The sequence below is a fragment of the Canis lupus genome, chromosome 25, assembly GCF_003254725.2.
Source record: "Canis lupus dingo isolate Sandy chromosome 25, ASM325472v2, whole genome shotgun sequence".
Classification (NCBI taxonomy): domain Eukaryota; kingdom Metazoa; phylum Chordata; class Mammalia; order Carnivora; family Canidae; genus Canis; species Canis lupus.
Window position 1 is genome coordinate 48,434,277 of NC_064267.1, and position 16,491 is coordinate 48,450,767.

Consider the following 16,491-nt stretch of genomic DNA (forward strand, 5'->3'; position numbering starts at 1 on the left):
CTAAGAGTTGCTGATGTTCGATGCAATTGTAGGCCAACCTCAGGGCACTCCGTGTATTTTTAGGTTTAATTTTCTCAAAAGAAGATGGTGTTTTTCAGGCCACTGTTGACAGCGTCAGCGTCTTGACATTGTTTTATTTTTCATTTTCTGCCTCTGGTCCTCGCCTCCTCGCTCTGGTGGTTCAGGGCAGCCCCCAGAGGCCGGCATCTCTTGGGCCTCAGCCCCCGGGGCCGCCTCTCTGTGTGTTTACTCACCCCTCCCCTCATTCCTCCCCTGATGCCCGACAGGGAGCAACGTGCCGGGGCCAGAAGGGAAGACGTGGTCCTATGTCATCCATCCTGCTTTTACTATCCCCCCGTCCACTGGGCAGATTTCTACGGATCACCTGCTCTGGGTGGGGACCAGGGCCCTGCACGGGGCAACGCGGGCATCCAACCCGCCCCCAGCCCTAAAGATAAACTTCTCAACAGGCAGCTCTGTAACAGGTCAGGTGTTGAAAAGTGCAGTGAAGGAAAGCAGGGGCCTAAGGAAGGGAAGCGGGACTGCTGTGGTGATGGGGAGTCAGCAGAGGGCTCCCTGATGGGGTGCAATTCCAGGCAGAAGGACCAGGGAGCGGTGCAAAGGCCTCGGAGAGCAGGCCTGAGCAGGAGGCTGGGTGGCTGAGCACCAGAGGCAGCAGCAGGCTGGATCCTATAGGGCCTCTGAGGCCACTGGTGGACTTGAGCTTTTTCCCCTATGGAAACGAGTGGCTGTTGGCCGTCTCCCCTGGAAGACAGGCCTGCTCTGGCCTCTGCTTTAAGAGGGTTCTCCATGGTGCTGGGTGTAGGACCACTGTGGATAGCTGTGTAGGTTGTACACTGCAAAACCCAAGAGCACACCCTTCAGACTGACTCCTGTATGAATGGCCATCACCCACCTACATGAGCAAGGGCTGGCCCTGCATGAGGAACAGACTCAGGGGGCAGCAGGGGGTGGGGGGAACCAGAGTAGAGGCTGACACACTGACCTGGTGGAAAGCTGGCAGCCACTGGATCCGAGTGGAGCAGTGGTGGTGGTGAGAAGTGGTTAGATTCTGGTTCCTTCTGCAAGGAGAGCCCACGGGGCTTGCTAACCGATTGGACTTGGGACAGGAGAGCTAAAGAGGCACCAGAGGGTTTGCCTTGAGCTACCGGATGAGTAGATGTGCAGGTTTGACTCCAGCTCGGCTGGGTGTTGAGTAAAGTCCGTTTGGGGAGAAAGGCCTAATTGCTCTCTTGGCACCTCTGCCCCTCCCCCCACAACATGCTCCTCTGAAATGCTCGCAGGTCACTCTGGGGTGCAGGTTTTTTATTAGGAGAATTCAGAGTAAATTCATAGTCCCTCAGATGCTCACCAGAATTACTCTCTACGTGAATCACATCCTTTATGTTGGAGAGTTTTTTTTTTTTCTGTTTTTAAGATTTTTTTATCTATTTATTTTAGAGAGAAAGAGAGAGAATGAGCAGGGGGAGGGGCAGAGGCAGAGGGAGAAGCAGGCTCCTCACGGGGAGCCCGATGTGGGACTCGATCCCGGGACTCCAGGATCACGGCCTGAGCTGAACACACCCTATGTTGGAGGTTTTTAAAAATGGATTGTAATATAAAAAACATACCCCACATTAGGGAGCTGACCACAACAGACGCCTGCACATCCACCAGCTAGACCCAACAAGGTTTTGCTGTACGCGCTTCCTCTCACTCTCTTTCTCTGTGCGTGCCCGCAGGAAGCACATTCCAGACGCCGTGTCGCCGCACACCCGCACGATTCTATACACGGAACTGAAAAGCGGGGACGTTTTCTCGCATAGCCACGGTGCTTGTCCCAGACAGCAAATCTGACCCGAGTGCATCGTATCATCCAATCCCCAAAACATAATAAAGGTTTCCTAATTTATCTCAGAAATATCCTTTGACAGTTGGTTTCCTAGAATCAGGATCTTCCAAAGCCCCCACGTCTCGGTTGGGTATCCTGGCTCCTCATACCTTCCAATCCATGGAAGCCCTCCCCCCGCATGCTCTCCCCCAATGTTGTGGACACCAGGTCACCCGACCGCTACACTGTCCTGCGATCTCGACTTAGGGGTGGCTCCCTTCTGGTGTCGTCTCCGCTGTGTTTCCTGTAGATGAGAGTTAGCTCCAGGACAGTGCCTGCCGTCCAAAATGTAATGTGAGCCCCGATGTCATTTTCTATCAGCCACACTAACAAAAGCAAAAAGAAATAGGTGAAATTAATTTTTAATGACATATTGGACATAGCCCAGTATGCCCAAATTAGTATCCGTTCTACACTAATCAGTATAAAAATTATTAATAAGATATTTTACATTCTTTGTATCTCACTAAGCCTGGCACTCTGGCAGCACTTCTGGGTTTGGTAGTTCACCTGTTCAGTAGCCACTTGGGGCTGGCTTGCACCGGGCAGACCTCTCAAGGTGCCTTTCCAGATTCTGGTGAACCTGTCCCTGTGTGCTTCCTATTGTGTCATATCAGAGGTCCTCAGTGGTGGTGCCACTTTCTGTGATCACGGGGTACGGGTGGTGACAACAGATCCTTCCACTGTAAATTTGTCCATCCAAAAAGCAACGGGCCCTCACTTTCTGAGATGGGGAGACTGGGAAAATCAGGGAGTTCAGAGCTGCATTTGGCACGTGCAATATGTGAAAATCCTATCTGACATCCAAGGAGAGAAGTAAATGCGGCAGTTGGATGTGAGTCTGGAATTCCAGCGCGAAATCTCAGCTGAGGCTGTAAATTTGGGAGTCGCCAAGTGTATCGATGGGACCAGACGGGGTGAGATCACCAGGGGGAATAAGGACTAGGGCTGAGGTGTCAGTAAGATGGGGAACCAGCAGGCCGGGCTGCTGCCCCAGACCCCAGATGGGGAAAGTGCTTAAAGAAGGAAAGACTGACCCGTGTCGGGTAACCCCCGTGGGCCAGGGAAGGGCAGGTTGAGAGGTACCCACCCATCAGATCTGGAGATGACTCTGTCGAAAGCTGCTTCATGGTGTCACGGGCATGGATGCCCGATTGAAGCAGGTTTGAGAGGGAAAGTGATTCCTCAAAAAATCTAACGTAGAATCACCACGTGATCCAGCAGTTCCACTTCTGGGAACACACCCAAGAGAATTGACATCAGGACCTAGAAAAGCAGTGTGGACACCCGTGTTCATAGCAGCATTATTCACAATAGCCGAAATGTGGAAGCAAGCTCAGCGTCCATCCACAGATGAAGGGATAAGCCAGTGTGGTCCGTCCCTACAGAATATTACTCAGCCTTGAAAAAGAAGGAAATCCTATGCCCTGGTGCCACATGGATGAACCCGGGGAGCATCGTGCCAGGTGAAATGGGCCAGTCACGAAAGGACAGATACCGTAGGATTCATACGCAGTCCCTAGGGGAGTCAGATTCGCAGAGACAAGTAGAGCAGTGGGTGCCAGGGGCGCGGGGAGCCAGTGTTCCATGGGGACGGAGTTTTGGTTTGGGAGGCGGAGAAAGTTCTGGAGATGATGGTGGTGGTGGAGGTACAACACCGTGCACGTCCCTAATGCCACTGCACCACTCACCTAAAAATGGTTGAAATGGCACATTTTATGTTACATATATTTTACCACAAAAGAAAAGGCCCAGGGCCTGAGGGGGTGGGGGCTGAGCAGTGGGGCCAGGGGGAGCTGGCGTGTCGCTCTGTGAGGGAGCGCAGCTGTGCAGAAGAGCAAGGGCGACGCATAAAGAATGTTATGAAGTTAAGGAGGGGAAGTGATTGCTTTTGGCAACTTCTCCACGGTGGCCTTGGAGGCAGTAAAAAACCCTGTCAAGTCCCGATACCCGAGGTCCAGGCTGGGCTGAAAGTGCTTCTGGGGAGGGCGTCTACACGACAGGCCGCACCGAACAGACTGTATAAAACTGCTATCCTCGGGGTGATGGAAATGTTCTAAAATTAGATTGTGCTGATGGTTGTGCCGCGCTGTAGGTTTACTGCAGCTCCTCGGCCTGTTCACACGGATGAACCTGAGGGTGTGTAGCTTCCCCGCCGCGGCCCCCAGCCCCCCCCCACCGTGAAGGGCCCGCTGTGCCGTCCGTCCCGACCCCTGGCAGGGTGCCCACTGGAGAGTGTCCTCATCGGGACGTGCTGACCTCATCGGAGGCCATGCCCCCAGCCAGTGGCCCCGGGTCCTGGCTCCACCCCTGCCCTGTGATTAAGGCTTCCCCACGGTTGGGGGTGGCCATCGGAGCGACTCCGGCAGAGGACAAGGAGATGCGACGCGGAGGGTGGCCCCCGCTCCCCCCCACCCCCGGGCTTGGGCCCAAGGAGCGGGCTGGCTCAGCGGATAGGAACTCAGCAAGGCGGGCCTGCCTCCGAGCCCCCCCCCCGCCCCCCAGCCCAACTTCCCCAGACGCTGTGAGTCTGCAAATAGCTCGAGGCCGGCCTCTGCTTCATTCCTTTCCCGCCCGTCACTGGGCCTGGGCCAGCGCGGAGGGCGTGCCCCCGGGGCTGGTTAGCGGGGGGCCCTGGGGCCTCTGGGCTGCTGGAGGGGAGCAGCTGCCCGCCCGCCGCTGACTCCATAAAAGGCGCGTATTAAAGAGCATCGCTGAGCTGCCCGCGGGACCAAACAGGGACAGCTGCCGGGCCCTCCCAGATGAACGGGGGAAAGCCAGTGACCCTAACCACTCAGCGGGAAGGGGTCTTAGCGATGATTTATCTCCGCCCCATGTCCTTTATTTAAAAAAGGAGATTCAGGGGCATCCGGGTGGCTCAGTGGTTAAGTGCCTGCCTTCAGCTCAGGGTGTGATCCTGGGGGTCCTGGGATCGAGTCCCGCATCGGGCTCCCCGGGGGGAGCCTGTGTCTCTGCACCCCCGCGCCATCTCTAGTGAATGAATAAATAAAATCTTTTAAAAAAAAAAAAAGGATTCAGGGACACCTGGGTGGCTCAGTGGTTGAGCATCTGCCTTCGGCTCAGGGCGTGATCCCCGAGTCCTGGGATCAAGTCCCCCATCGGGCTCCCTGCATGGAGCCTGCTTCTCCCTCTGCCTGTGTCTGTGCTTCTCTCTCTCTCTGTCTCTCATGAATGAATAAAAAAAACTTTAGAAAATAAAAGGATTCAGCGGGCTCTCCACTTGCCCACGGTTGTCCAAGCAGCCAGCGTCGGGACTCCTGCTGTGTGGACGCTCTGCGGTCCCCTGGGCCCCGAGCAGCAGCAGGCCGCCCCCTGCAGAGATAACACAGGTCCACAGTAACAGCCACCTGCCGGCTTTAAGGCTTTAAGGAGCTCGATGCATGGCTGTGAGTCACCGTGGAAGTAAAATCTTGATCTAAAATGAAATTGGATCAAACGGTGTTGGTCCAAGCCGCGGATGGAGTTGTCACGTGGTTTTAACGTTCCCGAGTCTGTCGTGGGCTTCAGTGTTTACGGGGTGACTTTTTTCAAGTGTTAAGGGTGTGTGGCACCCAGAAAACATTTTTAAATGTTAGCTGTTGTTTCCGGGTGTGAGTCACTAATTTGAAGAGCAGCACGTGGTGACTCAGAGACGCCACCCGCCTTGGGAGAGGGGACACCCAGAGCTGCAGCCGAGCCGGGGGGGGGGGGGGGGGGGGGGGGGGGGGGGGGGGGGGGCTTGGGCACCTCCCCTGGTGAAGAATCCTGTTCCTGCGCACAGACTGACTTCGGAACTACCATCCTAGGGCATAACAACCAAAAATAGTTTTCTTGAAATCACAATCGCACGGCAGGAGGCCGAAGTGATTGCAGTTGGGCTTTTGTTTTGAGAAGGCTCTGAAGGCCACCCTGGAGAGCATCGCTCACATTTTCACGGGAGAGGGTTTTTATGTTTGAAAGGAAGATAGAAGATGGACATTTACAATTTTTCAAAGAAACCGAGCTCCTGGTGGCCGTTCGTTAGATGAATCTAAAATCCCAGTTTGTGGAGAGCTGACTGATGTTCCCACCGATTTTCTTTTTTCAATTAAAGATTTTATTAATTTTTTAGAGAGACAGAGCACGGGCACGGGGGAGGGGCAGAGGGAGAGAGACTCTCCAGCAGACTCTGCCCTGAGCGCAGAGCCCGGCACTGGCCTCCATCCCACGACCCTGAGATCATGACCTGAGTAGAAATCAAGAGTCAGACGCTCAACCCAGGCACCCCTCCCATTGATTCTTAAGTTAGCCACAGCTCTCTGAAACCAGAGAAAAGCCCCTTGGCAGGTCGTCTAAATCAGGGGAAGCTCATCTGCTCACTTGTGTCGCGATCAGAGGTAGTTGGTGCATCTTTTTAAACCTCATAATATGATTTAACCAAAGCCAGTTCCGTGCACTCACAGCAGGCCAGTGTTGATTGAAACCCAGTTGTACAAACAAAAGAAAAAACATCCAAAGATATTTTAATGTCCTTTTACCTCCAAAAATATGCAAACCCTCAGTTGAAATAATAAAAGAGAAAGACTACTCCCCCCCCCCCCCCCCCCCCCCCCCCCCCCCCCCGGTCCATTGTTGAAAAAGACCATGACTCCACAACCCAGGTGGATGCCTCCTTCTGGTCTCATCTTCGCTTCTGAACTGTGAGTTTTAGGTTCCCAGTCTGAGATGCGTTCATGCTGTAAACTGTCGGCCTTGCTCTGGAGGTTGTTCCTGTTTTATTTCTCATTTCTCATTTCTAACCGTGACTCCCTGGACCTCCAGCTCGTGTGCAGAGATCAGGAGATTGGGGAGGTGAGATGTATCTACCTGGTAGGAATTAAAGATGTTAGCCTTAAAGAAGAAAGTGAAAAAAGACTGATTTTTGGTGCAGTCTGCATTATGTATTAAAAAACAAAATAAAGGGGCACCTGGGGGCCTCAGCGGTGGAGCATCTGCCTTCAGCTCAGGGCGTGATCCTGGAGTCCCAGGATCGAGTCCTGCACCAGGCTCCCCGCAGAGAGCTTGTTTCTCCCTCTGCCTGTGTCTCTGCCTCTCTCTGTGTCTTTCACAGATAACAAAATGTAAAAAAGCAAAACAAAACCCAAAAACAAAAATTGCCTAACCAAATCAGTGCTGGTTGTATAATTCCCATTTGCTTATTTGGGGTTGCAGACTTCTTTCTTTCTTTCTTTTTTTTTTTTAAAGACTTTTTAAAATTTATTTATTCATAGAGACACACACAGAGAGAGAGAGAGAGAGAGAGACAGGCAGAGGGAGAAGCAGGCTCCAAGCAGGGAGTCCGACGTGGGTCTCGATCCCGGGTCTCCAGGATCACACCCCGGCTGCAGGCGGCGCTAAACCGCTGTGCCACCGGGGCTGTCCGCAGACTTCCTTTTTATTCAGTTCCAGATTATCGTAAGAAAAATAAAAGGAAAGGTAATAGCAATTATCTTGAGTAGCAATGGGGCATGGATTTTAGGATATTCAAATGGATTTACTCAAATTCCGTGTATGTCCTCTTATGGCAAGTGAAGCTGTATAGTTTTTACATCTACTGAAATAGCTTCTGAGGTCAACCAACTAATATTTCTTGAGCAACTACCTACATAAGACTTTGTCTGAATTGTGAAGGCAGGGATTCTTGGCTGAGGGCCCCGGCACCCTCAAAGTTGTAGGACTCCTGCATACACACCATCTGACACGTGCATGGTTCTGATTTATGTGTTTTTCATGTACCAGCACAATAAAAATGAGCTCATTATATGGTGCAAATAAAAACAGACTATAAAGGGAGGATGGAAAATATAACGAGCATGCATTTCACTTTGGGGAAGTAGGCCCACAGAATAAAAATAAATATGCCTTATATCCATGTGTACTTGTACTTTTTACGCCTATGTAGATGCCATTGTGATTAATTAGACAGGGAAAGGAGACTCAACATTTGCGAAATCAGAGTCTCCAAAGAAGAAAACCAAAATAAATGGAACAGAATGACTATTTCAAAATATGAGCTAATCCACCATTCCAGAAAGAAAAAGAGGTTTGAATCAACATTGTATCCCAGAACACATAGTCCTCATGCAATCAATACTGAGACACATCAAGTTTCTAGATAGCCGTAATAAAGATTTCCTTGGAAAGCGAGCAGAAAGATCAGGTCACTTGTAAGGGGAACAGTATTCATACGGGCCCCAGACTTCTCCACGGCAACATTCAAAGTAAGAGACAGTTGGAACACTGCCTGCAAAGCCAAGGAAAGGAAGTGTGACCAGGAATTGTATACCCCGAGCTGTCATTCAAACACAAAGGAGAAAAAAGTCGTATTTGTTTATACATGCGTAGAGTTTCTCAGAAAGGATATGTAAGGAAATAGAATTCCATTTTTGAAAGTGCAAGAATTCAGGAATGTCACTCCCGTAAGCCCTTTGTGAATGAACTGTTGTGTTTCCCATTTTACACTTGATGTGTCTCAGTTTATTGGACTTTAGTTGTTCAGTGGAACCACTTGCAGATCCTCTGAATCCCTGTGCTCAGGCCACAGCTCCCCAAGTCGGGAGCTCCAGTGTAGGCCCTAGAGCCCTCCAGGGCCCTCCCAGTGTCTTTTAAAAACCTATGTCTGACAATCAGTTGCAACCAAGAGATAAGTTAAAAAAAAAATTGCACAAAAGGACTGACACTGAGCATTGCACCAGTTGAACGGTAGGGCCAAGATTAAAACAGATGAGGAAGTGCTGTTACCAAGGAAACCACCTCAAAAAGTACTACAGACAATGCAAGAAGTCTGTGAGATGATGCGGCATGAAGCACTGCATCGCAGCCGGTAGCTTCCGTGTGCTGGTGCCATACCCACTTAGAAGAAACGATGGAAGATAAGGCCCCATTTTTAAGAGCTGCAAAATACTGAAAATAGCCAGGAATAAGCCTAACAATACAATTTATGTGGGGGAAAAAAAAATCTTTAAAACACTGCTTAGGGACGCCAAGGATTTCAACAGTGGGCAAGGCATACTATGTTCCTGGATAGGATGATTTAACATTATAAAATATCAAGCCAATATGAAGCCGTGTTCATCCACATATTTTTATTGGACAGATCAATAAAGATAGCAATAGGAGGGGCGCCTGGGTAGCTCACTCGGTGAAGAGTCTGCCTTCGGCTCAGGTCATGGTCTTGGGGTCCTGGGATCGAGCCCTGCGTTGGGCTTCCTGCTTCTCCTTCTCCCTCTGCCCTTCCGTTTGCTTGTGCTCTCTTGCTCTTGCTTTCTCACAAATAAATAAAAAAATCTTTTAAAAAAATAGCAATAGGACTTCTTTTGGTACTAACTAACCTGATTCCAAAATTTATATGGAAAAATTAATAGGCAGTAATAACCAGGAAATTCCAAAAAGTACTAATATGGGGGATTAGCCCTAAGATATTAAACACATTATAAATCTACAATAAGTAAAACTGACCTTAGCATACCTCATGGACAGGCAGGTCATTGGCACAAAGTAGAAAATGTAGAAATGGACCCAAATAAATAGTGAACTTTTATATATGGCAAAAGGGTTTCAAACCAGTGGGGAAAACATAAATTATTAAATAATGGTTTGGGGACAGATGACAAACCATATGGAATAGAATAAAGTCAGATAAGGCTTCAAATCTAAATCAAATTAAATTACAAGAAAGTCAAAGATTTAATTTTTTTTTTTTTAAGTAGGCTCTACGCCCTGGATGGAGCCCATCACAGGTCTTGAACTCATGACCCTAAGATCAAGACCCCAGAGCTGGGGTCAAGAGCCACTCAGGTGCCACAGATTTAAATATTTTTAAAACTGAGACCATGAAATTATAGGAAGAAGTAAGAGAACTTTAACATAATATGGGGAAGCCTTTCAAAGTAAGGTGTGAAACCCAGAAGTCACAAAAGAAACATTTGTTTTACCTAAATGTATTCATTATGGCAAACGCCACCCTTAAAAAGGTGAAAAGATAGTGAACAGAAAACGAGTTTGCAGCTTGTATCACTGAGGCCGATCTCTCTGATGCGTGTGGGCAGAGCCCTAAGTGGTGGTTAAGGAGACCAACAATACAGGAGAGGAACAGGCAAGAGAAAGTGAGGTCACTCCCGAGAGAGGACCCCCTCCTCCGTCCTCCTGGAAGCCGGGCTCCCAGCCCCAGAGTGGAGGGCTGGGTCCCTTCTGCTGCGCCTGCAGCCCAGGCACTGGCCTGGACCCTGCCCTGCAGGAGAGCTGCCCCACCCCCAGGAAGAAGGCCCTGCAGGGCAGTGTCCCCGTGGAGCTGGCGGCTGTGAGCACTCAGGAGCCTTCTTCCGATTTTGTTCACTGGGCTCCCGGCAAGGTCAGGGCGTTTGCATGTCATCCAGGACGCCGTCCCGACCAGATCAGATCAACAAAGAGTGAGGCGGTGTGCTGGGTCGGGGAGGAAACGGCAGGGCAGGACACCTGGCGCCCTTCCAGAGGGTCGGCTCCAGCCTGGGCCCCGGGTGGGGGCAGGAAGGAAGGTCCTGAGTTAGGGGCCAGGTGGCGATGGTTGACTCATCCTAAGTCCTCCTAACGAAGCAGCTCCTCTGTCCCAAGTGTTACGGGCAAGGGAGCGGCCTGCTTGCCAGGTGCAGAGAGCCTCGGACCTGCCCCTGGACGGGCACTCGGCCTGGACAGGCCTGGGTGTAGCACCCACACGCTCCAGGGCATGAAACCCTCCGAGAAAGTCGTGAGGCGGGTGGGGTGTGTGGAGGGCTTCCCTTGCTGATGGAACAGGAGATGGGAGGTGAGGGCGGGGAGCCAAGGAAGAAGGGACAGGTGCGGGTTCCAGAAGCCCTCAAACCGTGGTCAGCTCTGAGGTCCCAGGGCGGGTGCCAAGCATCCCCATGTAGCACCGTGTCCTGGTTGATTGACACCTTGTGGCCTCTCCCATGAGTGACAGGCCGTCGGACAGCTCCCTGCAGGGACCTTTGTACGGGTGCTCCCTGGGGACCCCGGGCATAATGGTGCAAACACCCCCCACCCCCACCCCAGAGGAGACAGGCCTGCATAACCGCCGCCTGCGAGCATCTGAAAGAGAATGAAGCTGGACCACCTGGCTCTTGTGCGAAAAGCAGAGGCCGAGCTCAGCCTCCCAAGGAAGGGGGTCCTGGTGCCTGGGAACCTGCCTTGCTGTCCCCCCCACCCCAACTTCCTGGGCTGGGCTGCCTCACCAGGGCTGGACCCAGGTGAACTACACCAGGGGCCGTCCTCAGCGGGCCCGGCCTGTCCTTGGACCCCCATGGCTGTCCCGCGTGATGGGGGCTCAGCTCCCCTGCCCTGGGAGCTTGATTTCTGGGCGGCTCCGTCCTCCTCCGTGGGACTGTCTTTGTCCTCATGTTGATCCTCTCAGGCAGGAGAACAGCGAGGGTACTTACGGCCTCGTCACCACGGATGGAATTTCTTTCTTTTTCTTTTTTTTTAAAGATTTTATTTATTTGTTCATGAGACAGAGAGAGAGAGAAGCAGAGACCCAGGCAGAGAGAGAAGCAGGCTCCATGCAGGGAGCCCGATGTGGGACTCGATCCCGGGTCTCCAGGATCACGTCCTGGGCCAAAGGCAGGCGCTAAACCACTGAGCCCCCCCCCCCCCCCCCGCTCCCCACCATGGATGGAATTTCGAAAGGCAGCTCACATCTGTGGTGCAGACTTGCCAGTGGATGAGCTCGCTCGGGGAGGAAGGTGGGGCCCGCCGTGGAGCCGGCCGGCGAGCACGCCTCCTGGCAGCCGAGGCCGCGTCCACAGCTGCGTGGCCGGGCCGCGTGGCGAGGGCCGCCTGACCCCGGAGCCAGCAGGCCCCCCCGATGGTGAGTAAATGTAAAGCCTGGCTGAAGACCTGCGTTCCCGAGGCTGCCGTGGCGGATTCCGCAGACCACGTGGCTCACAGCAACACGAGTGACACAGCTGCCGAGGCCAGAAACCCAAGATCGAGGTGCCGGTGGGGTCAGTGCCTCCTGCAGGCTTTGAGGGGAACCCGTTCCCGGTCTCTCTCCCAGCCGCTGGCCGTTGCCCGAACGAGACCCTGACGCTCCTCGCCGGACCGCACGTCCCTCCGGCCCCGCCTCCGCCTTCACACAGCGCTCTCCCTGGGTCTGAGCTCCGGGTCCACATTTCTCTCTTCTCACGAGGACACCAGTCAAGGGATGCAGGACCACCCCGATCCAGCACGACCGTGTCCTAGTGTGATTGCCTCTGTAAAAGAGCCCATTTCCAAACAAGGTGGCGTTCACAAGTTCTGGGTAGACGGGAGTTTGGGGGGATGACATTCACCCTGCACAGCGTTCTTAAGCATCACCTGTAGGATTTTATTGCTCAGAGCTCAAGTATGTGGTGTGTGCTGCGTGCATGCTCTTAACCCCTGATGAGATAAGGAAAGTCTTTTTTTCTCCCCCCAGGTCCAACTACCAAATGCATTTTTTTCCCTTCTCTTGGGACATGAAGATGTATAATGTTTTGTCACAAACTGACCTGAAATAATTGTTTGTTCTGCAACACAATCCATTAATAACACCTTGTAACTAGGACAGTTTGGTGCTCCCGTTCTCAACCTGGCTATTTATAGGGAAACCTATTTTCTCTGAATTAAGATGCATTGATTAACGCTAATAACAGATTTAACTAAAAGGACTAGGATTTTTTACTTTAACAACTTAGTGATGAAGATGGTGGCCCTTCTCGGGGACAAGGAGGGAGAAGGGGTGTACAGCAGGACTTCCCGGTGCTTGGAGAGGATGGCGCGATGTCATGGCCCCCTTTATGGAGACTGGGGCGCCAGTGGGTTGGCGGGCAGGGTGGGGAACGGGGGAGGAGTAAATGTTGCATCCTGGAAGTGTTGTGCTCGGGGAGCTGAGGGCTGCCCAGGTGAGCGATCTAGCAAACATCCAGACATGTTGGCCTGGATCGCAGAGGGAGCGGGAGGTCACCCAGTCGGGAGAGAAGGGTGCCGAGGAGGGGGCGCTGGGGCTCCAGGAGAGACGAAGGTCGGGGGGCCCTGGGGAGGCCTCAGCCTGAGCAGTGTCAGGGAAGTGGTGGGAAGGAAAAGATCCCAGGGGAATGCCGCTGCGGGGTGGGGGGGGAATGGACAGGCAGGGGCCCGTGATGGGGCTTGGGTTTGTGGCAGACGCCCGTGGCTTTCTCTTTAGTGTGGTTCCCTCCCCACGCGTGCCCGCTGATGGGCTCCAGGGGGCTGCCGCCCGTCGGTTCTTGGTGGTACCCAGGGTGGCTCCCTGTGGGCCTGCACCGAGCTCCCAGACCTTCAGACCCGTGACTCCCGCATCTCCCCCTGGATCCCTCGGCTGGCTGTCCCTGCAAGGGTCACTGGCGGGCAAGGAGGCCGTTTGAGGAGCTAAATCTTGTTAAAAACTATAACCTGAATTTACTGAATACTCGTTACATGCCAACGTGTTCCATGCATGTTCCCGCCAATGTTGGGACACAGGGGTGGCCGGTGGGGTCAGGGGTTTGGGGGTGGGGAGCCACAGACTGAGAGGTCGCTGGCTAGAAGGTGCTGGTGCCAGCATCAGCAGACACCTGGCAGGGGACTCTGGGACCGACGCTCTTCCACTAACTCACTCCCGCTGGAGCAGGTGTCCCAGGGCCCGGGGGACGGGGGCCTGGAGGTGAGGCAGCGCGCCCAAGTGCGTGAATGCTGCCTTCGGAAGAAACCAGCTATATTCCATGTGTAAGGGCCGAAGGCCCAAGGAGGCAAGGTTTTATCCCAGATAAAAAGGCGCTTTTCCACCAAGAAATGCTGCTCAGACGCTGAGGGCACTTCCTCTCCAAAGTGTGAGTGGCTGGTCCCTGGAAATGTGTTCTTGCTTTCTTTGAATTTTTAAATTTTGAGGCAATAACATTTTTATAAAATAATCATTCTACTTTTTCTACCCAGTGGCTGCCTCGTGTCCTATCTGTATTTACCACAATTATCTCCTTAAGCCCGTTTTCCTCTACTATAAATAATATGGAAATGAACACCCGCGTTCAGTCATCTGCACGCATCTCTGATTGCCGCTGGGAGTAAGAAGCAAGATTGCTAGGTTCAAAGGACGCGTACATCTGCGAGGACTTTTGGAGCATACTGATGATGTTCACGCTGCCTGAATTTGGTTTTCCATTACGCTGCAGAATTTCACGACAGCCAAGAATTTCTATGGGTAAAATTGAGCGGAGGGATTTTTCTGGAAGCTAATAAATGACTTCAGGCTTATCATCGGCGATGGCAGTGTGCTGACTCCGAAAGATTTTAAGTTTCTCCCACATCTTGAAGAATACTTGTAATTATTCATGAAACATTTAAACAAGCTTCTTACTCGGTGTCAGTTAATGCAGCATTACTTATTGTGGAAAAGAACTATTTAATGCCTTTTTGAAGTTAATGAGATTCAATGTGAGGAGTTTCGCATAAAAGTTAAGGTAAAAGACAATACTAATTTCGTTTGAGAAAAACAACGGTGATTTTTCTCATTTACCAGAGTGAATTTTCCTCCTGATGCGTCTATATTTTCAAATAATTTTAATTTAAGGGGCGCCTGGGTGGCGCAGTCAGTTGAGCATCTGACTCTTGGTTTCAGCTCAGGTCACGATCTCAAGGTCCTGAGATAGAGCCCCACGTGGCCTAATCTGCTCGAGATTCTCTCTCCCTCCCCCTCTGCCCCTTAACCCTCTCTCTAAAATAAATAAGTAAATCTTAAAATAATAATAATAATGATAATTTCAACGTAAGAGCTTTCGATTTTGAACAAAACACATGTAAATGAAGTAGTCTGTGATCTACAAAACAAGGAGATCCGGACTTTCCTCACAGGTTTTAGATTAGAGAGCCAGGGTTGGCATCCACTCTTCACATGAGAGTGAGGTGCTTCCCAGAAGTCACCACGAGCCAAAATATCTTAATATGATGCCTTGTTTATTAGCAACCCAGCATTTAAAACTGGGATTTTGTTCGGAGTGGCTCATTTTATGACGCAAAACTGCCAAAAGGTACTACAAAAATAAAATAATTATATGCTCTTTGCAAACTTCGTTAGTATTGAAACTAGATGCTGTGCAAAAGTGATATTGTGTGTTGGGGGCCAGGGCTTTGTTAGGCATCTCCTGCCACAGATGGACCTGGCTGGGTGACGCCGCCTCCAGGCAGCAAGCACGGATGGCGTCCTTTGTTGTAGCTCCAACTGCAGTCAGAACTAGGATCTTCTGGGCAGGCTCTTCCTCGCAGGCTGGATTTGCAGGAGAGAGGCTCTATGATGATGCCCCCCCACCCCTTAACTCGTGTGTCTTTGGTGCAAAACTCCTGGGCCCACAGCCTCCCCAGGAGGTGCCCAGGGGCCCGGCTGCACTGCCCACTTGGGGCAGGTTATTTTACCTTCTTGTGCGTTAGTGTCCTTACTTGAAAAACTCTAATTCATGAGCTTGTTGTAAGAACTAAGAGAATCCAGCCAGGTGTGGTGCTCAGCACAGAGCCTGGAGCCCAGCGAGCTCTGACGCCGGTTCCTCGCCCCGAGTCAGGCACTTGGCTGTGTGCGTGGGACGCTGACAGGCCCCGCCCAGCAGCGCCAGCCTGGTGACAGGTCCCTCCAAGGAGCGCCAGCCCAATGACAGGTGCCTCCAAGCAGTGCCAGCCTGGTGACCGGCCTGCCCAGCAGCACCAGCCTGGTGACTGGTCCTGCCAAGCAGCGCCAGCCTGGTGATAGGCCCACCCAGCAGCACCAGACCAGTGACTGGTCCCTCCGAGCAGCACCAACCCGGTGACAGGTCCCTCTGAGCAGTGCCAGCCCGGTGACAGGCCCTGCCCAGAAGCACCAGACCGGTGACAGGCCCACCCAGCAGTGCCAGCCCAGTGACAGGCCCACCCAGCAGTGCCAGCCCAGTGACAGGTCCCTCCGAGCAGCTCCAGCCCAGTGACAGGTCCTCCGAGCAGCGCCAGCATGGTCCCTCCATGGTTATGGTGCGACCACCGTCGGGCGGCCCCTAGCGACTGGTAGTTCGTCCTTCTGTCCCTCTCCTGGACAGAAGGGTTCCATCTCTTCCCGAGAGGTGGGGTGGGGGCCACAGGGTGCAAGGCAGCCCTGGGTCACGCTGCAGAGGCCACCGTGACAACCGGTCCTCCCACGTTATCAGTGTGGGGTTCCCACGCGGCCCGTGTGGGACACTGAAGTAAAGTGACCTGATCAGGCGCCCAAGATGGGCCAGTGCGCCCACCTGGCTTCCGGACGCCATCTGCCCCATCCCCTCTGCGTCCCCGGCTGCCTGGCCCTGCTGGGGCCCCCTCGGCAGCCCGTGTGGCCATCCCAGCCAGGCTCCCGGCCTTAACCCCTTGCGACTTCTCCATGTCCTGCCCTGACCCCTGTCGGGCCCCCCCCCCCCCATGGTGGCCCGACTCCCCCAGAGGCATGTCTCCCATCCCCCGCTCCTCAGAGCCCCTGGAACCCCCCATTTCCCTCCCTCTGTGGAGCCGTGACCTGGCTCAGCTGAGGCCCGGTCACCTCACGTGGCTGTGTCCACAGCCTGTGCGTCTGTCTGCCCCCCTCATCTGTCTTCATCTTGCTTCCCCCG

The 16,491-nt window shown here is 52.7% G+C and overlaps 1 protein-coding gene across 45 annotated transcripts in view; it reads left to right on the forward strand.

Moving 5' to 3' along the window:
* Positions 1-16,491, forward strand: part of LRRFIP1 (LRR binding FLII interacting protein 1) — a 139,347-nt gene that overhangs the window by 23,710 nt on the left and 99,146 nt on the right. The gene's annotated exons all lie outside the window — the stretch shown is intronic.